Here is a 22,517-nt window from a genome sequence, read left to right on the forward strand (position 1 = left end):
GTACGAACTTGAAACGCCGTGAAGTAAATCGCGTGTGAAACGACAAGAAGTACAGATTTCACCCACTCGCTCTCCACAAAAAGCACGTACAAGGAAATGGTGTTCTACACGTACCTTTTATGCAGGCCCACACGTCCAGCGTCACTTCCGCATGTACGCTCTAGGGCCATTTCCACCAATTACATGCTTTGTCACTTCCGCGTGTACGCGCTAAGGCCATTTCCACCAATTACACGCTTTGTCACTTCCGCGTGTACGCGCTAAGGCCATTTCCACCAATTACACGCTTTGACACTCGGACGTGTCTTTCATTTTTTTAACACGCAACATTTCAAACGTGTGCCATATTCAACGTGCACGTGACTTCATAGACGCGCATACGCTGGTGGCCTTTGGGCCAATGAATGTACAGACGTGTGCTGACGCGCTTACGCGCTAAGGGCCTTTCCTCGAATTACACGCAGACGTGCTGGATTTTCACGTGCAAAATCACTCTGTATCAAGCTGGCCACGCGTTCACACAGGGAAGACCACGCTCCTGCCCAGAAGGCTGAATTACTGCCCCCCAGAGCCCTGAGCACGCTCCCACCTGCCATCTGCTGCTGCCTGACTGCCTGCTGCCCACGTGCCCTGCCATTTGCTGCCTGCACATCAGCCAGGGGTGCTGTTGCTGTGACCACCCCTGCTGGAACCGAAGATTCCCGACTGCTTTTCCATCGCCCCACAGCCCAGCCCCAGGACCCAGTTGCCCACCCACTCCTGCCTCTGGGGTTGCCATGTCGGGCACTGCAACATCTGGCACCAGTGGCAACCCCCGGCCAAGGAGGCAGAGGGGCACCAGCTTCACTGCCACCGAAGTTGGTGTCCTGGTGGAGCATGTCCTGGGGCAGTATGATGCCCTCTTCGGAAGGTTGCGCGCCAACAAGGAAGGACGGACTCGGATCTGGATGGACATCGTGACTGACATCAACGCGGAGGAGGTGGCAGTCCGCGACTACGAATGTGTCAGGAAGCGCTGGGAGGACTTCAGGTCCAGGACCCTCAACAAGGCCCGGCGCCTCCTGAAGGCAGCGGATGCTAAGGGGCGCCGGGGCCACTTGTCGGAAGATCAGATTAGGGTCCTGGAACGCATATCCCCAGTGGTCCAGGTCCTTGAGAGGCAGACCCGTCTGGAGTCGAGTGGTAAGTGTACATGCATACTGATTGTAAGCTGTGCGTGTGGTGGTGTGCCAGGAGTGTGCAGGTTGAACATGTATTTTTATGTGGGCAAGTAGGGGGGGTGTACAGGGCCGTGAGGGTGACACATGCGAGGGGTCTCATGTGTGATACATGGATGGTGCTTGTGTGTGTGGGCTTGCATAGCACAGGATGTGGAGGAATGATTGTCAGGTGTGACACGGATGTCGATCGGAACACTGCGACAGTTGGCGGAGGTGTACACATGCATGCAAGTTTGGTGGTGTGTGTGCATGTGTAGTGTACTCCCTATGTTGCATGTGATGTGTGGATGACCTTTGGCTGCTCATGCTGTTGTATGTGAATGGATGGTGCTGGCTGTTGCAATATGGCTGTGGTATGGCTCATGTGTGCAAGTTGAAATGACATGTGTGTTGGGGATTGTGATGCCATGTCTGAAGTTTACCAATGCCACTCATGTATAACTGTCATGTGTGTATGAGTCCATTGTACAGTGCCCTGATGCCTGTGTTTTCTTTCTCCCTGTCTGCAGCGTCAACTGATGAAGAGGGCGGAGAAGGTGCTGTGGAGCACAGCGGCAGGGGTCGCACCACCAGCCGGAGACGCAATGCCCGGATCATCTCCCAGGTTCTGATCTCGTCGGGGAGTGAGGAGTCCGGTGCCGTGTCCCAGGCCGCTGCTGCTGAGGGGAGGTCCAAGAGGCGGAGGTTGGAGTTGGACTCCTCGGCAGCAGAAGGGGCAGCTGGGACCCCACAGGGCCCAACGGACGAAGATGGCACGGAGTCATCCAGGTTGGTGGGGGGTTTGGAGGAGGAGGAGGCCGTGCAAGCGACAGAGGCGGGATCTGGAGGTGGGGATTCCACTGGTGCTAGTGGTTCAGTGCAGGATCAGGGACAGGAGGCAGCACAGGCCGCCGCGGAGGTGCCTGTGTGTAATCCTGTCCCTGCTCCTGTCACTGCATCATCTTGCACCAGCGGGGATGCCTACCTCCAGACCCGTTCTCAGGGAGGGGATTGGCTTACAACACCTGGCCTTCCTCTCCCTGCGGATGTGGCTATCCTGCACCAGGTTGAGCCTGTCCAGGGTGGGGTGGCGTTGCGTCAACGGGCCATGCGAGCTGACCTGCAGTCTTTTCATGATGAGTCTGCACGTCTTCTCGCATGGCTCGTTGACCGCGTTGACCCACTGGGACAGCTCACCAGGGCTGGATTCCTCCGTTTCCTGGACCTTGTTCCGACCCCCTCCTCCACAGAACCCCCTATGCCCCAGTCGTCCTCCATGCCATCTTCCCACCCATGTCTCACCTGGGTGCCCTGTGGAGCTGCCTCTGACCGTGCAGCCAGGCTGGTGGACAAAAGATCCCTGCCACAGTCGGGAGTCGGACGTCCAGCAGGGGTGGCCACATCAACGACTGCACCCCAGCTGGAGGAGGATGTGCAGGCACCATCGGACAGGGCACATGGACAGCAGCAGCTGCAGCAGCAGGAGGCTGTAGGTGGGAGCCACGATAGCTCGGGGCCTTCAACATCAGAGGGGCAGGCATCGGCCGGAGGGCAGGTGGACCCTGGACGGGAAGTGTCTTCCGTGTGGCAGCGGTTGGGCCACGCCATAAATGCGGAGCGGCGGCGGGCGGAAGAGGCGCGGCTCACGATGGTCAGGGCGGAGAACTCCATGCGGAGGGCCCTGAGGCGGGCCGAGTGCCTCGAGGCAATCCGCAGGGAGTTGTAGGTGAACATGTCGGCGTCCCTGCAGACCCTTGGGGCCATGGAACAGGACCGCCTCCGGGACATAGACGAGGAGTTCGATGATGTCCTGGCCCGGAACACCACTGAGTGAGCCGCTGGACTGGCCCGCCGCCATTGTATATAGTTATTTAGTGATAGGTTTCCTTTATTGTTTATTTTTATTTGGAGTCGACGGACACTGCTCCACCTTTTGTATATAGTTCCATTTTAGATAGGTTTTTTTGTAGGTTTCATTTCGTCTGTTGGGATGATGGACCCTGAATACTTTGTACATAGTTGGACTTTGCATTTGGATATTTTTTTGACTGAATATTTTTTTCCATGGAGCTATAGTTTTCTATTTCTTTTTTCCCTTCATTTACTTTTTATGGACTGGAACTTTGGAAGACATTTTTTTGGATTATCATTTATTGATTTTAATTTGAAAAGGGACAGCCAGCTTAATTTTCTTTTTTTTTTACTTGTGTATTTTGTTTAATTTTGATTGCCATTACTGTTGTTTTTAATACATTATTTTGATTTTTTCATTCTTCAATGTGTGGTTTCATCTCATTGTTTTCATGCATGTCATGATATGGGTTTTCAGGTTCACTTGCAACCATTGTGTGTGTGTGAGACACATGTGTTCATTTACATTGTTTCCATTGGAGTAGTATCATGGGCGCATGTAATACTTGGTTGTGTCTTTGGGCTGTGGTGGCTGGCCATGAGGCCCATGCTTGAGGATTGTCAGGACCTGTGGGCAGGGGGACATGTGTGGGGGCCTGGTGGAGGGTGCCCCTGCACTGCTGGGGGGTGGGGGTGGTGGTAGACATGGGTGGGAGCCTGGTGGAGGCTGCCCATGGTGGCTGGGGGGTAGGGTGGTGCTAGACATGGGTGGGGGCCTGGTGGAGGCTGTCCATGGTGGCTGGGGGGTGGGAGTGGTGGGAGACATGAGTGGGGGCCTGGTGGAGGCTGCCCCTGCACTGCTGGGAGGTGGGGGTGATAGGGGACATTAGTGGGTGCCTGGTGGAGGCTGCCCATGGTGGCTGGGGGGTGGGGGTGATAGGAGACATGAGTGGGGGCCTGGTGGAGGCTGCCCCTGGTGGCTGGGGGGTGGGGGTAATAGGGGACATGAGCGGGGGCCTGGTGGAGGCTGCCCCTGCACTGCTGGGGGTGGGGGTGATGGTAGACATGGGTGGGGGCCTGGTGGAGGCTGCCCATGGTGGCTGGGGGTGGGGGTGGTGGGAGACATGAGTGGGGGCCTGGTGGAGGCTGCCCCTGCACTGCCGGGGGGTGGGGGTGATAGGGGACATGAGTGGGTGCCTGGTGGAGGCTGCCCCTGGTGGCTGGGGGCTGGGGGTGATAGGGGACATGAGTGGGTGCCTGGTGGAGGCTGCCCCTGGTGGCTGGGGGGTGGGGGTGATAGGAGACATGAGTGGGGGCCTGGTGGAGGCTGCCCCTGCACTGCTGGGGGGTGGGGGTGGTGGTAGACATGGGTGGGGGCCTGGTGGAGGCTGCCCATGGTGGCTGGGGGGTGGGGGTGGTGGGAGACATGAGTGGGGGCCTGGTGGAGGCTGCCCCTGCACTGCTGGGGGGTGGTGGTAGACATGGGTGGGAGCCTGGTGGAGGCTGCCCATGGTGGCTGGGGGGTGGGGGTGATAGGGGACATGAGTGGGGGCCTGGTGGAGGCTGCCCCTGCACTGCTGGGGGGTGGGGTGGTGGTAGACATGGGTGTGGGCCTGGTGGAGGCTGCCCATGGTGGCTGGGGGGTGGGGGTGGTGGGAGACATGAGTGGGGGCCTGGTGGAGGCTGCCCCTGCACTGCTGGGGGGTGGGGGTGATAGGGGACATGAGTGGGTGCATGGTGGAGGCTGCCCATGGTGGCTGGGGGGTGGGGGTGATAGGAGACATGAGTGGGGGCCTGGTGGAGGGTGCCCCTCAGTGCTGGGGGGGGTGGGGGTGGGAGACATGAGTGGGGGCCTGGTGGAGGCTGCCCCTGCACTGCTGGGGGGTGGGGGTGGTGGTAGACATTGGTGGGAGCCTGGTGGAGGCTGCCCATGGAGGCTGGGGGGTGGGGGTGATAGGGGACATGAGTGGGGGCCTGGTGGAGGCTCCCCCTGGTGGCTGGGCGGTGGGGTGGTGGGAGACATGAGTGGGGGCCTGGTGGAGGCTGCCCATGGTGGCTGGGGGGTGGGGATGGTGGGAGACATGAGTGGGGGCCTGGTGGAGGCTGCCCCTGCACTGATGGGGGGTGTGGGTGGTGGTAGACATGGGTGGGAGCCTGGTGGAGGCTGCCCATGGTGGCTGGGGGTGGGGGTGATAGGGGACATGAGTGGGTGCCTGGTAGAGGCTGCCCCTAGTGGCTGGGGGGTGGGGGTGATAGGAGACATGAGTGGGGGCCTGGTGGAGGCTGCCCCTGCACTGCTGGGGGGTGGGGGTGGTGGTAGACATGGGTGGGGGCCTGGTGGAGGGTGCCCACGGTGGCTGGGGGGTGGGGGTGGTGGGAGACATGAGTGGGGGCCTGGTGGAGGCTGCCCCTGCACTGCTGGGGGGTGGGGGTGGTGGTAGACATGGGTGGGAGCCTGGTGGAGGCTGCCCATGGTGGCTGGGGGGTGGGGGTGATAGGGGACATGAGTGGGGGCCTGGTGGAGGCTGCCCCTGCACTGCTGGGGGGTGGGGGTGGTGGTAGACATGGGTGGGGGCCTGGTGGAGGCTGCCCATGGTGGCTGGGGGTGGGAGTGGTGGGGACATGAGTGGGGGCCTGGTTGAGGCTGCCCCTGCACTGCTGGGGGGTGGGGGTGATAGGGGACATGAGTGGGTGCCTGGTGGAGGCTGCCCATGGTGGCTGGGGGGTGGGGGTGATAGGAGACATGAGTGGGGGCCTGGTGGAGGGTGCCCCTCAGTGCTGGGGGGGTGGGGGGTGGGAGACATGAGTGGGGGCCTGGTGGAGGCTGCCCCTGCACTGCTGGGGGTGGGGGTGGTGGTAGACATGGGTGGGAGCCTGGTGGAGGCTGCCCATGGTGGCTGGGGGGTGGGGGTGATAGGGGACATGAGTGGGGGCCTGGTGGAGGCTGCCCCTGGTGGCTGGGCGGTGGGGGTGGTGGGAGGCATGAGTGGGGGCCTGGTGGAGGCTGCCCCTGCACTGCTGGGGGTGGGGGTGGTGGTAGACATGGGTGGGGGCCTGGTGGAGGCTGCCCCACAGTGCTGGGCGGTGGGGTGGGTGGGAGACATGGGTGGGGGCCTGGTGGAGGCTGCCCATGGTGGCTGGGGGGTGGGGGTGGTGGGAGACATGAGTGGGGGCCTGGTGGAGGCTGCCCCTGCACTGCTGGGGGGTGGGGTGGGTGGGAGACATGGGTGGGGGCCTGGTGGAGGCTGCCCATGGTGGCTGGGGGGTGGGGGTGATAGGAAACATGAGTGGGGGCCTGGTGGAGGCTGCCCCTGCACTGCTGCGGGGTGGGGGTGGTGGTAGACATGGGTGGGGGCCTGGTGGTGGCTGCCAATGGTGGCTGGGGGGTGGGGGCGGTGGGAGACGTGAGTGAGGGCCTGGTGGAGTGTGCCCCTCAGTGCTGGGGGGGGGTGGGAGACATGAGTGGGGGCCTGGTGGAGGCTGCCCTTGCACTGCTGGGGGGTGGGGGTGGTGGTAGACATGGGTGGGAGCCTGGTGGAGGCTGCCCATGGTGGCTGGCGGGTGGGGGTGATAGGGGACATGAGTGGGGGCCTGGTGGAGGCTGCCCCTGCACTGCTGGGGGGTGGGGGTGGTGGTAGACATGGGTGGGGGCCTGGTGGAGGCTGCCCATGGTGGCTGGGGGGTGGGGTGGTGGGAGACATGAGTGGGGGCCTGGTGGAGGCTTCCCCTGCACTGCTGGGGGGTGGGGGTGATAGGGGACATGAGTGGGTAAAATGGAGGCTGCCCCTGGTGGCTGGGGGGTGGGGGTGATGGGGGACATGAGTGGGGGCCTGGTGGAGGCTGCCCCTGCACTGCTGGGCGGTGGGGGTGGTGGGAGACATGAGTGGGGGCCTGGTGGAGTGTGCCCCTCAGTGCTGGGGGGGTGGGGGGTGGGAGACATGAGTGGGGGCCTGGTGGAGGCTGCCCCTGCACTGCTGGGGGGTGGGGGTGGTGGTAGACATGGGTGGGAGCCTGGTGGAGGCTGCCCATGGTGGCTGGGGGGTGGGGGTGATAGGGGACATGAGTGGGGGCCTGGCGGAGGCTGCCCCTGCACTGCTGGGGGGTGGGGGTGGTGGGAGACATGGGTGGGGGCCTGGTGGAGGCTGCCCATGGTGGCTGGGGCGTGGGGGTTATAGGGGACATGAGTGGGGGCCTGGTGGAGGGTGCCCCTCAGTGCTGGGGGGTGGGGGGTGGGAGACATGAGTGGGGGCCTGGTGGAGGCTGCCCCTGCACTGCTGGGGGGTGGGGGTGGTGGTAGACATGGGTGGGAGCCTGGTGGAGGCTGCCCCTGGTGGCTGGGGGTGGGGGTGATAGGGGACATGAGTGGGGGCCTGGTGGAGGCTGCCCCTGGTGGCTGGAGGGTGGGGGTGATAGGGGACATGAGTGGGGGCCTGGTGGAGGCTGCCCCTGCACTGCTGGGCGGTGGGGGCGGTGGAAGACATGAGTGGGGGCCTGGTGGAGGCTGCCCCTGCACTGCTGGGGGGTGGGGTGGGTGGGAGACATGGGTGGGGGCCTGGTGGAGGCTGCCTATGGTGGCTGGGGGGTGGGGGTGATAGGAAACATGAGTGGGGGCCTGGTGGAGGCTGCCCCTGCACTGCTGGGGGGTGGGGGTGGTGGTAGACATGGGTGGGGGCCTGGTGGTGGCTGCCCATGGTGGCTGGGGGGTGGGGGCGGTGGGAGACGTGAGTGAGGGCCTGGTGGAGTGTGCCCCTCAGTGCTGGGGGGGTGGGGGGTGGGAGACATGAGTGGGGGCCTGGTGGAGGCTGCCCTTGCACTGCTGGGGGGTGGGGGTGGTGGTAGACATGGGTGGGAGCCTGGTGGAGGCTGCCCATGGTGGCTGGGGGGTGGGGGTGATAGGGGACATGAGTGGGGGCCTGGTGGAGGCTGCCCCTGCACTGCTGGGGGGTGGGGGTGGTGGTAGACATGGGTGGGGGCCTGGTGGAGGCTGCCCATGGTGGCTGGGGGGTGGGGTGGTGGGAGACATGAGTGGGGGCCTGGTGGAGGCTTCCCCTGCACTGCTGGGGGGTGGGGGTGATAGGGGACATGAGTGGGTAAAATGGAGGCTGCCCCTGGTGGCTGGGGGGTGGGGGTGATGGGGGACATGAGTGGGGGCCTGGTGGAGGCTGCCCCTGCACTGCTGGGCGGTGGGGGTGGTGGGAGACATGAGTGGGGGCCTGGTGGAGTGTGCCCCTCAGTGCTGGGGGGGTGGGGGGTGGGAGACATGAGTGGGGGCCTGGTGGAGGCTGCCCCTGCACTGCTGGGGGGTGGGGGTGGTGGTAGACATGGGTGGGAGCCTGGTGGAGGCTGCCCATGGTGGCTGGGGGGGTGGGGGTGATAGGGGACATGAGTGGGGGCCTGGCGGAGGCTGCCCCTGCACTGCTGGGGGGTGGGGGTGGTGGGAGACATGGGTGGGGGCCTGGTGGAGGCTGCCCATGGTGGCTGGGGCGTGGGGGTGATAGGGGACATGAGTGGGGGCCTGGTGGAGGGTGCCCCTCAGTGCTGGGGGGTGGGGGGTGGGAGACATGAGTGGGGGCCTGGTGGAGGCTGCCCCTGCACTGCTGGGGGGTGGGGGTGGTGGTAGACATGGGTGGGAGCCTGGTGGAGGCTGCCCCTGGTGGCTGGGGGTGGGGGTGATAGGGGACATGAGTGGGGGCCTGGTCGAGGCTGCCCCTGGTGGCTGGAGGGTGGGGGTGATAGGGGACATGAGTGGGGGCCTGGTGGAGGCTGCCCCTGCACTGCTGGGCGGTGGGGGTGGTGGAAGACATGAGTGGGGGCCTGGTGGAGGCTGCCCCTGGTGGCTGGGGGGTGGGGGTGATAGGGGACATGAGTGGGGGCCTGGTGGAGGCTGCCCCTGTACTGCTGGGGGGTGGGGGTGGTGGTAGACATGGGTGGGGGCCTGGTGGAGGCTGCCCATGGTGGCTGGGGGGTGGGGGTGGTGAGAGACATGAGTGGGGGCCTGGTGGAGGCTGCCCCTGCACTGCTGGGGGGTGGGGGTGATAGGGGACATGAGTGGGTGCCTGGTGTAGGCTGCCCCTGGTGGCTGGGGGGTGGGGGTGATAGGGGACATGAGTGGGGGCCTGGTGGAGGCTGCCCGTGCACTGCTGGGGGGTGGGGGTGGTGGTAGTCATGGGTGGGGGCCTGGTGGAGGGTGCCCCACAGTGCTGGGGGCTGGGGGTGCAAGGGGACATGAGTGGGGGCCTGGTGGAGGGTGGCCCACAGTGCTGGGGGGTGGGGGTGCTGGGGGACATGAGCAGGTGTGCATTGTAGTCCCCTGTTTTGTGGGCTGCCTGCAGGGGCCGTGGAGGGTGTACAGGGTACACCTGTGAGGACCCATCCAGCCTAATCGCGTGTGTAACTTCGCGCGCACCCCTGTAATACACGTACCCAGCCAATTTGCGTGTGATAATTCCCGCGTACCCCTGTAATACACGTACCCTGGCTAATCGCATGTAAAACTTCCCGCGTACCCCTGTAATACACGTACCCAGCCAAATCGCGTGTGATAATTCCCGCGTACCCCTGTAATACACGTACCCTGGCTAATCGCGTGTAAAACTTCACGCGTATCCCTGTAATACACGTACCCTGGCTAATCACGTGTAAAACTTCCCGCGTACCCCTGTAATACACGTACCCTGGCTAATCGCGTGTAAAACTTCCCGCGTACCCCTGATATGAACGTTAATTGCTTTGCGTTCCTTGTTTGGCAGCCCTGTAAACTGGTCCAGGGTTAGCGCAGCCCTTTGCGATGATTTAGCGATTTTCCTTGCGCGAGGGCGTTCTTGGGGGCGTTACTGGCGCTGCTGCAGGGTCGCTGCGATACTCTGCGCCACGGCTGGTTTGGGAGCCTAAAATCCATGAATACGCTGTGCGCGGAAATCGGTTTTAGCGCACGTGCCTGGCGCAGACAATCGCACTCGGACACTCTGTGCCAGCCGCTTGCGACACTTTTCTGCGAAATTCTATGAATTACCCTGTTGCTGTATAATACTCAAGCCAATGATATCCACATTACTCAGGTTATATAATGAGACTTTCCATCATGGTAATTTAGACCTTCACAAAGATCAAGACCCATGCGTTTTCTATATAATAATTCTCCTGGTATGCCTCAGGGCACTTTCATATATTGAAACTTTGCAGTTTTGTTTGATGCAGCATTTGTGGGCCATAAATAAAAATGCTGAATATCTTTATGGCTAATAATCCAGCTACTTAAATTATCCATTTTTTCAGAGTTCATCACAACCACCGCTCTACTGCTCCCTTCATCGCTTATGCATGTTCCCTAGTCCAAACTGGAATGCCAAGTCCAATAAAATTCAAAGTGCAAAACAAAATGGGTTATCTCGTAATCTACTTGTGTTACCACTACTCCTTAATGCCTCCCTCCTAAAGAGATTCCGGAAAAATACTCCCCGCTATAGGTTCCACACCACACTGGTTGCTCACAGCCTTCTCTGAGCCGGACATTGCTCACAAGGAGCACAACACCAATTATTTCAGACAGTCCAATGGAAATCCAGTGGAGGGTGTTCAAAGAGAACTTAAGTAGGGTACACATTATTTTTTACCTACTACACACTTACATTGGTCACTATTCCATATTTTTTCACAAACCACTGCACAACATCATATTGCTTTGCCCGTTACGGCGAAACCTTCAACATGCGTCAGCAACAAAGATCTGTTTTGCACTAACATTAGTCAAATATTGGAAAACCCCTCAAATTACGTATACTCAGTTACTGTGTTCAGTCTTTTGACCCAATTATCTTCTTCAAAATCATTGAATTACCTTATGTATCTTAAAAATTGCATGCAAGTTGTGGTCTGTGAGAAACCAGAAGGTGTCTACCTAGCTAGTCTGTCATCCGGGTGGGCAGGACACAGGCATTGCTATTGGATCCAGTTCCCAGGGTGGACCAGTGAGGGAGGATCACCTGAATAGGGGGTTCCTCAGGGAGTGGGACACCAACGGGTGAGACGTGGTATCCCTCTTCTTTCAATACCTTTTCCCCATCCTACCACGTAGGACATTCAAAACCACTGCTCCTCCCCCTTTTCCTACACAAACACATTCGCACAACACAAAAGAAAATGGACTAACACCAGAGCTGTTTACCTGACATGACCCAATACAAGAGTCAGGCAAAGTCAGGCAATTGACCAGAACCACACACACCTGATAGCCCTTTCCCTCCCCCAAAGGGATAAGAGGTAGAGCATGGGAGCACAGTATGAGCAAGGCAGACTGCATGACGAGATAGCTGTCGAGGCACAGCAGTTCAAGAGGAGGAGAAAGATAGCGCAAACCGAGAGGGTGACAAGGAGCGAAGCGACCTTTCCCTTTCCAAGCCAGGCCCGTGAGACCTCCATAGAAGAAATCGTAAGACCACGAACAATAGCTCAAGTGTGTTGCAGCAGATGTCTATGGTACACCGAGCATGCCCACCCTGATAAGCAGAACTGAGGGAGAATCCTGCTACCATGGCACCGGCCTTGACTCCAGAAACTGTGAAGGCGAAGTGGTCCATCACAGCCGGTGAGTTAAGGGGAGAACCGATAAAGAAACCAAACTGTGTTAAATGAAAGTGGCAAAGTGGCAAAGTTCAAAGGACTGTGAATTGTTGAGGGAAGACCAGTTGCAAAGGGGAGAGGCACCACGTGGGTACTCACTCAAGAGACTCTGGTTGATCCCGTGGTGATTGAAACTGCAAATACCAGAAGGCCATAGGAGAGCGGCCAAGACAGGTGAAAGTGGTCATACAGGGGTCGAGCCAAACCCCTGTACAGTCGAAAGTCTTTGACCAACAAATTATTAAAAAGCAAGGGAAGTGAATCCCACATCAAGATAAAGGCAAAGGAATTGTAAAGTGGCAAGAGTGAACCCGACGCAGGGATGCCAATAAAGAGGGGTGAAGTCTAAAGTCCCAAGAAACAGTGTGTTGACAAAATTGAACTCAGGAGAGGGATTTCCACAGAGAGCTGTTAAAAAAGACCTTAAGATTTGTGAATGCTAGGAAAGCCATAGTGAGCCCAGCAGCGGGAGGCTGAGATTCGAGAGGGGTTGGTGCCCGGAAGAGGGGCACCCAGGGATGAGAAATCGTCACCCTAAGTGCTACAAGGAAACAAACTTTTATTTTCTTGATTGGAAAGCATCAGGTCTTCAAAGGCAAGATACTTTTATTGAAAAGAGACTTAACTATTGAAGAACCTGATAGTTTATACGAAACTGTCGGCTCGTGCTGGGAAAGCTCGAGTGTGTGCTGTGCTCAGGATACCCGCCACATCCCATGCTCAAAACGTGGGGAAGCTAGACCCCTTTCAACCACATCCTTACTTATTATTTGTAAACACTACTTTCTTTATTGAAACCTTTATCCCACACTCTTTCTATATTTAGTTGCAAGGATTGGCAATAGGTTTTCCTTAGTATAGGCCATTTATTTTGACAAGACGCCATAAGAACTGCCTTATTTTTCATTTGATGGTGGAAGCTTGCTCCCATCTTAGATTTAGGTTTAGATTAGGCATTTTCCAACCTTCATACTGTTAGAACCCTAGGATTCCTGGTTGGAGTTCTGCTCCGTCAGTTGAACCCGTCGTGTAGCCAACAAGTTCTTTCTGCCAATGTACCCCTAAGGGATGCAAACACAATCTCCTGAGGAGTTAAATGACCCAAAGATGGATGGACACCACAGGATACCGCTGACCTGCAAAGGAATGTCAATATTAAAACCAACATATGCACATGAACAACTGACAGGACAAAATCAAGGAAAAGTACCTTTACGTAGCAGGTAATGTTCCAGTATTAAGATCTATGTTCCTGAGATAAGTAACAGGTGTATCCTATGAAAATAGACAACAGGATAATGATTGGGTTGAATTAACCAAGGAAATTAGCAGTATGAAAAAACAAGACACGCAAGACAACACCTTACCATATGTCCAAGAGTGGGTACTGCAGGGTGAAGTGGGCTTGGGAAGAATGGAGAGGGAAGGACCTATCCTCTGTTACACCGTCCTTGTACCAATGAGGTGAAGAATGCTCCTCCTAACACCTGCCGGCACGAGGACGCCTAGCAGAGTTCCCAGAAGCAGTCCAAGTTCAAGCGAAGAAATTATCCTCCTAACACCCGCCGGCACGAGGACGCCTAGCAGAGTTCCCAGGAAGCAGTCCAAGTTTCAGCGAAGAAATAATCCTCCTAACACCCGCCGGCACAAGGACGCCTAATAGTTTCCTGAAAGCAGCCCTGGCACACACGGTGGAAAGAGTCACAAGGTAAGTTCGTGCGGGGACAGTTATAGATGAGTGCAAGAACCGCACGCTGAGCAAGTAGAATGGTCAAGAGTTCCGGGTCGATATCCGTGCAGGCAGAGAGAGGTACAGAATCAGCAGGCGTAGCGGGTCAAAAAGCCTTCCAAGGTTGTAAACTGGATATTGCGAACAGCCAGATAAGGAGCAGGACACGGCGAATCCATGGAGCATAGCCGAGTAGGTAATCAAGAGAGTAGTTCCAAACAAGGTAGCAATGGCCGTAGGAAACAAATTCAGAAGCAGAGATTGAAGGAGGGGCGGGGCATAAGTAGGAAACATTAGTTACGTGACAGGGTGAACCAAGGCTTAACATGAAAAGACACGTGACTGAATGAACGTGGAAGGACCGGGTCTCCATTGTAACTGCCAACGCCGTTTACCTGCTAAACAGCGGATTCTCATGGAGTGAGATGTACGTGGTGCAATACCCTGAGAGTGTAAACGACAGGGGAAGCCATGGATAGGGAACCTAGCCCGTAAATGAGCCTTAATTTTGCCTGAGTGTCAGGACCGTGGTGGTTTCCTGACAGCATCCTCCCCCAATGATGCCACCCCCCTACTTGAAGCAAGAAATCGGGACATGAGACGGGGGGGCATGGATATTAGAAGCGGGTTCCCAGGTCCGATCTGCCGGACCATACCCTTTCCAGTCCACCAGAAACAGCCTATTGCCCCTGGATACCTTGGAGTCCAAAATGGCATTAACTTTGTACTCCTCAGAACCCTGAACCATAACAGGGGAAGGGCGAACAGGAAATCTAGTGGAGTCCACACAAGGCTTGAGTAATGATACGTGAAATACAGGATGTATTTTCCAAGACTTAGGCAACTCCAACCTGACCACCACAGGATTAATCAATGTCTGTACCAGAAATGTCCCCAAAAAGCGAGGCAATAGGCATTTACGACCCGGAATACTGAGGTTTTTATCAGACAACCATACCTTTGATGAACCAATTAAATATTTAGGAGCCTCCTGACGGTGTCGGTCAGCATAAGCTTTAGCTCTTTCCTGGGCCTCTGTCAGATGAACACTAACTGCTTTATGCACAGCAGAGAGGTCCCGAAGGCAGACATGAACAGCAGGGTTGGTGCTGTCTGGGACTAGGTCCATGTGAATGGTCTGTGGATTTTGGCCGTACAAAGCATGAAAGGGTGTGGTACCAGTGGATGCATTGAGGGAGTTGTTGTAGGCAAATTCAGCATGAACAAGAACCGAGAACCAAGTTTCCTGGTATTGAAGGGTTAGACAATGCAGATATTGTTCTAATGTAGCATTAAGACGTTCAGTCTGACCATCAGTTTGGGGATAATATGCACTAGAATAGCGGTCTTCAATACCAATAGAAGTGGTATGGTGTTTCCAAAAACGGGAGGTGAACTGCGTCCCCTGGTCTGATACTATCACATCCGGAAGTCCAAATAGGCGGAAGACATTGTGTAGAAACAGGTCCGACAAGGCAGGAGCGGTAAAGTAATCAATGCCCACCTATATGGTGTCATAACCCATGACCATATACAAAAAGGAATGCCACTTCACAGCTACCCACCTACACACGCATTAGGTGTGTCTAGTTGCAGCAAGTGTTACCGATCATGTCAGTCATTGGATCAAGACAAGAACAATAGAGATAAAACATTAGTTTAATCAATTCATATAAAAACATTAAGAAAGAAGTTCCTAAAGAAAAAACACCAACAATGCATTTTATTTACATATGATATCATACAGAACAACATTCTATAAAAGACACAATTTTTCGTGGATCAAACAATGGCCATAATTCCCATATTTTGACAAAATTGTGAGGTTAGTAAAAGTGTGTAACCAACAACTGTTGTTTCATAAGTTCCTAGTGTTTAATAAATTGTCCTTGGCTCTGTCGACACAGAGAAATGTGTTTCTGGGAAAAAAGACAATTTTTAGAAACACTCTATAGCTGGCTTGAATCACTATTTGGTGCGTGCTGATCCCGTCTTCAGGACGTTGAATGATGTTACGGACAAAGATATTTGATATCAAAAAATATTCACAAAATTACCCTTTACATTGTGACGATCTTCTGATTGCTTCAGTGGCGTGTGTGGTATCGCAAAAAGGTCGCTACACCAAGAGTGTGATTTACAATAACGGACTAGCAAAGGCACACTAAAGAGGAATTGAACATACAGCAGTTCGCTCTGGACATATTTTTTGGGCATACTTCGGCTTTTGTAGCCTTTGGCGACACGAGTTCCACTATTGATAAAGTTTCAAGGACTGTGAGAATCCATACTCCCGACATTCGCATTCGGTTGATTTGCAACCTTTTTGCGATACCACACACGCCACTGAAGCAATCAGAAGATCGTCACAATGTAAAGGGTAATTTTGTGAATATTTTTTGATATCAAATATCTTTGTCCGTATCATCATTCATTGTCCTGAAGACGGGGATCAGCACACACCAAATAGTGATTCAAGCCAGCTATAGAGTGTTTCTAAAAATTGTCGCTTTTCCCAGAAACACATTTCTCTGTATCGACAGAGCCAAGGACAATTTATTAAACACTAGGAACTTATGAAACAACAGTTGTTGGTTACACACCTTTACTAACCTCACAATTTTGTCAAAATATGGGAATTATGGCCATTGTTTGATCCACGAAAAATTGTGTCTTTTATAGAATGTTGTTCTGTATGATATCGTATGTAAACAAAATGCATTGTTGGTGTTTCTTTTATAGGAACTTTTTTCTTAATGTTTTTATATGAATTGATTAAACTAATATTTTATCTCTATTGTTCTTGTCTTGATCCAATGACTGACATGATCGGTAACACTTGTTGCAACTAGACACACCTAGTGCGTGTGTAGGTGGGTAGCTGTGAAGTGGCATTCCTTTTTGGATATGTTTGTATCTTGTCCTCGGCCACACAGCCCCCTAAAAAAGAGGACTCTCTAGCTCTAATTGCTTGTATTTTTTCATAACCCATGACCAGATAGAGTTCCACAATGAAATCCATTGAAATCATGGACCCCGGACGTTCATGAATAGGAAGAGGCTGCAAGAGGCCCATCGGTTTGGCTGTAGTACCTTTACACTGGGCACATACAGAACATGAGGATATGTAGGTGGATATGTATTTGTGCATAGAGGGCCACCAGCACCAACGTTGTAGTAATTCTAGGGTTTTACATTGGCCAGGATGTGCGGCCACCAAAGAATCGTGACACCATTGTAAGGTCACTTGTCTCCTAACCGCATCCAGAATGTAGACACGGCCATGGACATATGGTAGTTTCTTGATTACATCTATGTTGTATTCCTGGATTTCCTAGGGTCCTTAGCCACCCACTCCTGTATTAATGTTTTCAATGTAGGTTGCAAGGTGCAAGAACAGACCACCTGGTTATCAAGTAGCAAGGTGCCAATCCATGACCGGGAGGGAGAACCGTGAACCCGTGAAAGTGCATCAGCCTTAGAGTTCAACTGCCCGGGACGGTAAGTTAACACAAAATTGTACATGGAGAAGAATTCATGCCATCTGGCATGACGGGCTGTGGTACATTTCAATGATTGTAATGCAAGTAGATTCTGATGATCAGTGTACACCTGTATGGGAGAAACAGTACCAAGGAGATGATGTCTGCAGACCCCAAACGCGTCCCTAACCACTAGGAATTCACGTTCAGTGACTGTATAATCCTGCTCGTACTGTGTTAGTTTCCTTGAATGATAAGCTACTGGATGTAACAAACCAGTATTGTTGCAAACTTGAGAGAGGACCGCCCCAACCGCAACTTCCGAGGCATCAGCCTCCACATGAAATGGAAGTCCGGGATCAGGGTGTTGTAAGACTGGTGTGGTCGTGAAGGCCACCTTAAAGGCCTCAAAAGCTAGTTGGGCCTGCTTACTACTACCGTTTATTACTGGTTAATGCTGTCAATGGAGCAACGGTTTCTGAAAAAGACCGGATAAACCGCCGGTAAAAGTTTGCGAAACCAAGGAACGACTGCAAGGCTTTAACTGAGGTAGGTGTAGGCCACTCTAACATGGCCTTCACTTTGGTAGCACTCATCTTGATCCCCATGTTAGTGATGTCATATCCTAGAAACTTCACTTCTTTAACATGGAACAAACATTTGTCATGTTTAGCATACAGACGGTTTTCTCTTAACCGTTGTAGGACAATATATACATGCTGGACATGTTCTTGGTATGATGGTGAATATATCAGGATATTATCCAGATAAACAACTACATATCTATCAAGGATGTCGCTCAGTACATCATTTATGAACCTCTGGAAGGTCGCCGGGGCATTACAAAGTCCAAATGGCATAACCAAGTACTCAAACAGGCCATATTTGGTTTTAAAGGCCATTTTCTACTCATCCCCTTCCTTCATCATGACGAGATTGTAAGCACCCCTGAGATCCAATAATTTTGTGAAATATTCTGAGGTACCCAATTCATCTAGCAAAACCGATATGAGAGGTATCAGATATTGATTACGTATGGTCACAGCATTGAGCTCCCGATAATCAATACATGGACGCTGATCCCCTTCCTTCTTGGGTACAAAGAAGAGGGGAGAAGCAGCCAGAGAATGGGAAGGACGTATAAAACCGTTTTCCAGGGCTTTGTCCAGATATTCTTTCAAAACCACATTCTCTTTTTGTGTCAGGGAATAAACCCTCCCTGAGGGAATCCTGGCCCCTTCCAAAAAACTGATGGGACAATCGTAAGGGCGATGCAGTGGTAACTTCTCTGCCTCTACCTTATCAAGGACTTCCCGAAACCTTTCGTATTCCTTGGGTAGAGGAACAGAGGCAACGCCCCCGATCACTTTAGCTGCATCCAACAACGGAAAACATGGACTGGTCATTTCGGATTTGGAAGCAAAACAGTGATTTCCACAATGACTAGATGTGAACCTGACGGATTGCCAGTTGATCAAGGGATTATGCAACACCAACCAAGGCAAGCCTAGAATGAGTTTGAATTGAGGTGCCGCAATAACATCAAAATGTATCTCCTCCACATGCCCTGAGGTGAGGGTCATGACAAGGGTGATGGTACGTTCTGTGACCAGTCCTGATAACAATGTGGTACAATCCACGGCGCTGACAAGCTCAGGATGATCCTTGCGGGTAACCGGGATGATCCAGTCTTATACATATTGTGCATCAATGTAGTTCCCAATAACGCCAGGGTCCAAAACAGCCTGAACCGACCATGAATTCCCAGATGGAACAGTCAATTTAGCATGTAAAACAAAAGGTACTGATAAGCAGGAACCCTGATGATTCTTGCTCGCCAAAGGGGTTCCCTCTATTGCCGGGCTTTGGCGTTTCCCTGCTTCTTAGGTTTTTTCAGGCATTCTCTTAGGAAATGCTCAGCGGAACCGCAATAGAAACACAAATTGTTCTTCTTGCGTTGTTCTCTTTCATTGGAGGACAAAATACCCCGAATTGCCCCGATCTGCATGGGTTCCCCCTCGACCGTGGATGGTACATGAACAGGAAGCGGAGCGAGAAATATGCCTCTTTTCTCCTCCTTCCTTTCTGACCTCTGGGCGTCTAATTGGAAAACAATGTCCAATAATTCGGGGAAAGTGGAGGCCACCACCGGAACCGTGGCTAGGACATCTTTCAACGTGTCCGACAAACCCTTATAAAACAAAGCGGCCTTCTTTTCATCAGGCCACCCTGTCTCTCCAACCAATTGATTGAAACGAGCAAGATAAGCCAGCAAAGGGGTGTCCCTTTGCTGCAAAGACAAGAGCTCCAGATCATTAGCTTGGGTTTTGTATCTGGTATCGAATACCCCTTGACATGGCCGTGATTAATGCATCACAATCATAAAGCAATGGACTTTCCTGTTCCAGCAACGGATTGGCCCAAACTGCTGCTGTACCATCTAAATAGGACAGAATGAAAGCTGATTTGGTGGTAGAATCTGGAAATGAGGAAGGTCGGCACAAAAAGTGTAGTTTACACTGATTAATGAAGGTACGGTATAGTTTGGGGTCACCATGAAAATGTTCCAGTGGAGCAAGAGGGAACTGAGCAGCCATGAACACAGGGGCCCCCTCCTGCCTATTGGGAGGACCGCTTGGGGCAGAAGCTGAGGGTGCTGCAGTCCCTCAGATGCTTGCCCCAGTGGGTTGCATACTGGCATGAAATTCGACAAGATTTCGTTGAATGGCTTCATGAGCGGCTGTCACATCAGCCCTTAGGTCTGTCACTATCTGGGCCAGAGTTGTCAACGGGTCTGTGGAAATGTCCATTCAGAAAAGAGGCTTCTGAATATGTTAGAACTCTGAAGGATTCCTGGTTGGAGTTCTGCTCTGGCAGTTGAACCCGTCGTGTAGCTGACGAGTTCGTTCTGCCAATGTACCCCTCAGGGATGCAAACACAATTGCCTGAGGAGTTAATTGACCCAAAGATGGATGGACGCCACAGGATACCGCAGACCTGCAAAGGAAGGTCAAGATTAATACCAACGTATGCACATGAACAACTGACAGGACACAATCAAGGAAAAGTACCTTTAGGTAGCAGGTAATCTTCCAGTATTAAGATCTATGTTCCTGAGATAAGTAACAGGCGTATCCTATGAAAATGGACAACAGGATAATGATTGGGTTGAATTAACCAAGGAAATTAGCAGTATGAAAAAACAAGACAACACATTACCATATGTCCAAGATTGGGTACTGCAGGGTTAAGTGGGCTTGGGAAGAATGGAGAGGGAAGGACCTATCCTCTGTTACATCGTCCTTGTACCAAGGAGGTGAAGGATGCCCCTTGTAACACCCGCCGGCATGAGGATGCCTAGCAGAGTTCCCAAAAGCAGTCAAAGTTCCAGCTAAGAAATGATCCTCCTAACACCCGCTCGCACGAGGACGCCTAGTAGTTTCCTGAAAGCAGTCCAGGCACACGCAGTGGAAAGAGTCACAAGGTAAGTTTGTGCGGGGACGGTTATAGATGAGTGCAAGAACCGCATGCTGAGCAAGTAGAATGGTCAAGAGTTCCGGGTCGATATCCGTGCAGGCAGAGAGAGGTACAGAATCAGCAGGCGTACCGGGTCAAAAGGTGTTCCAAGGTTGTAAACTGGATATTGCGAACAGACAGACAAGGAGCACGACAAGACAAATCCCTGGAGCGTAGCCGAGTAGGTAATCAAGAAGGTAGTTCCAAACAAGGTAGCAATGGCTGTAGAAAACAAATTCAGAAGCAGGGATTGAAGGAGGGGCGGGGCATAAGTAGGAAACATTAGTCACGCGACAGGGTGAACCAAGGATTAACGTGAAAAGACACGTGACTGAATGAACGCGGAAGGACAGTGTCTCCATGGTAAATTCCAACACCGTTTACCTGCTAAACGGCGGATTCTCATGGAGTGAGATGTATGTGGCGCAATACACTGAGAGTGTAAACGAGAGGGGAAGTGTCATGATGCGACCTCCCTTAAAGTTGTGGGAACAATGGAGGACGAGATGAGCCAACTACGTTTCCTGTGAAGTCGGTGTAGCATCCTAGTGTTTTGTTCTGATTTTGCAATGACGTGTTTAAATATGCGTCTGAACTTACACTCGGCGCATTGCATCCCTGCTCTTTCCTACGGGTGTACACGCTGCTCGAGTGTTCCGCATTCTGCTTACTTTTGCTTTTCCTCCGTGCTTACTCTGCTTTCCCTCTTTCGTCTATCTTGGACTTTTTCTTCCGAGCCTCTCTTCCCGCGTTACTCGTAACGCTCCTCCCGGCTCAGCAGCTGCAGTATTACGGAAGTTCGGTGCCTTCCTCCTTTGTTTCCTTTTCCCTACCTCTGCCACTGCACTTACCTTTGAATTTCCTTCTATCAGTCACGGCGACTCTTGTTCCGTCTTGTTGGATCCTCTGTGCCCGGTCCACCAAGCTACCAGTTCCAGTGCATTCTGGGAATTGTAGTTCGACGTCCATAAAGGCAACCAGCAGAGAAAGAAGAACGTATTTACCTGGGGATTTGGAATCCAACCATCAGAAGATCTACATTAGGGTTTTTCAGCTAAGCTTTTCCCTGAAGTGGGGTGGACTCACTGGGAGCCCCTACTGCTGGCTTATTGCCAATAGGCAGTGTGGCTTTCAGAGGAGCTTATCCAAAAACCTGCAAAGAAAAGCCTAACAACTCCTGGCGAGAACGAAGACATATTTCTTCAGAGAGCCCATCCGACGAAGGATCCACAGGTGAGGAGGCGGAGGAGGCGAAAGACTCAGAGGGTGAATCCTTATCAGCTGTCAAGTCTGAGAGTTTGCAACGCCAAAATATGGCTAGCCTGGACCAGTATCAGGAGTTGGTAAACGCTATAAAATGGATCAATGTTGAGGTACTGAATCTCAAGACAGACAACGCTGCAGATAATACCGCCCTGAGAAAACAGATACTTCAGAGAGAGGAAGTCAGAGGAGACCTCCCTTTGTTACCACTATCATGTGGTAAATATGAAGGTAACCCTAAGAAAATCAAAGAGTACTTGGATGCATGTATTGTATACTTTACGTTCCGTCCTAAGGCATTTGAACTAGATAAAGCTAAGGTAGGCTTCCTTATTTCCAGCATGGTGGGTAATGCCCTAGCATGGGCTACTCCACTGGTGACTCGCTCAGATCCTGTGCTAAATGATAATGGACAGTTTATACAGCTGTTCCGTACTCGGTTTGAGAGGCCCGAAGTGCAATATTCTTCTTATGAGAATTTGCTGGACACCAGACAAGGAACTTCTGACGTACAAACATATGTATCAGCATTCCAAAGACTGGCTCAAGAAACCGGATGGCTGGATTCTGCTAAAAAAACATTATTCCGGAGAGGATTACACGAGGAGATTAAGGACGAACTGGCCAGAATTGCCAGACCCGCCACATTTCAGGACTTGGTTACACTGGCCTTGCAGATTGAGTATCGTCTTTCAGAAAGGCGAGCAGAGAAGAAAAGACCCAAGTCTTACCCTCCGTTGCCTCCTAGCCTTCCGATACCTTCTGAGAAGGCACCCGGAACATCCAGTTCTGAGGAACCTACATAAATCGGCTCAATTAGAGGACCTTTGACAGTGGCGGAAAGAAAGCGAAGGAAGG

This window comes from Ambystoma mexicanum, chromosome 7p (assembly GCF_040938575.1).
Source record: "Ambystoma mexicanum isolate Mex_15411 chromosome 7p, UKY_AmexF1_1, whole genome shotgun sequence".
NCBI classification, from domain to species: Eukaryota; Metazoa; Chordata; class Amphibia; order Caudata; family Ambystomatidae; genus Ambystoma; species Ambystoma mexicanum.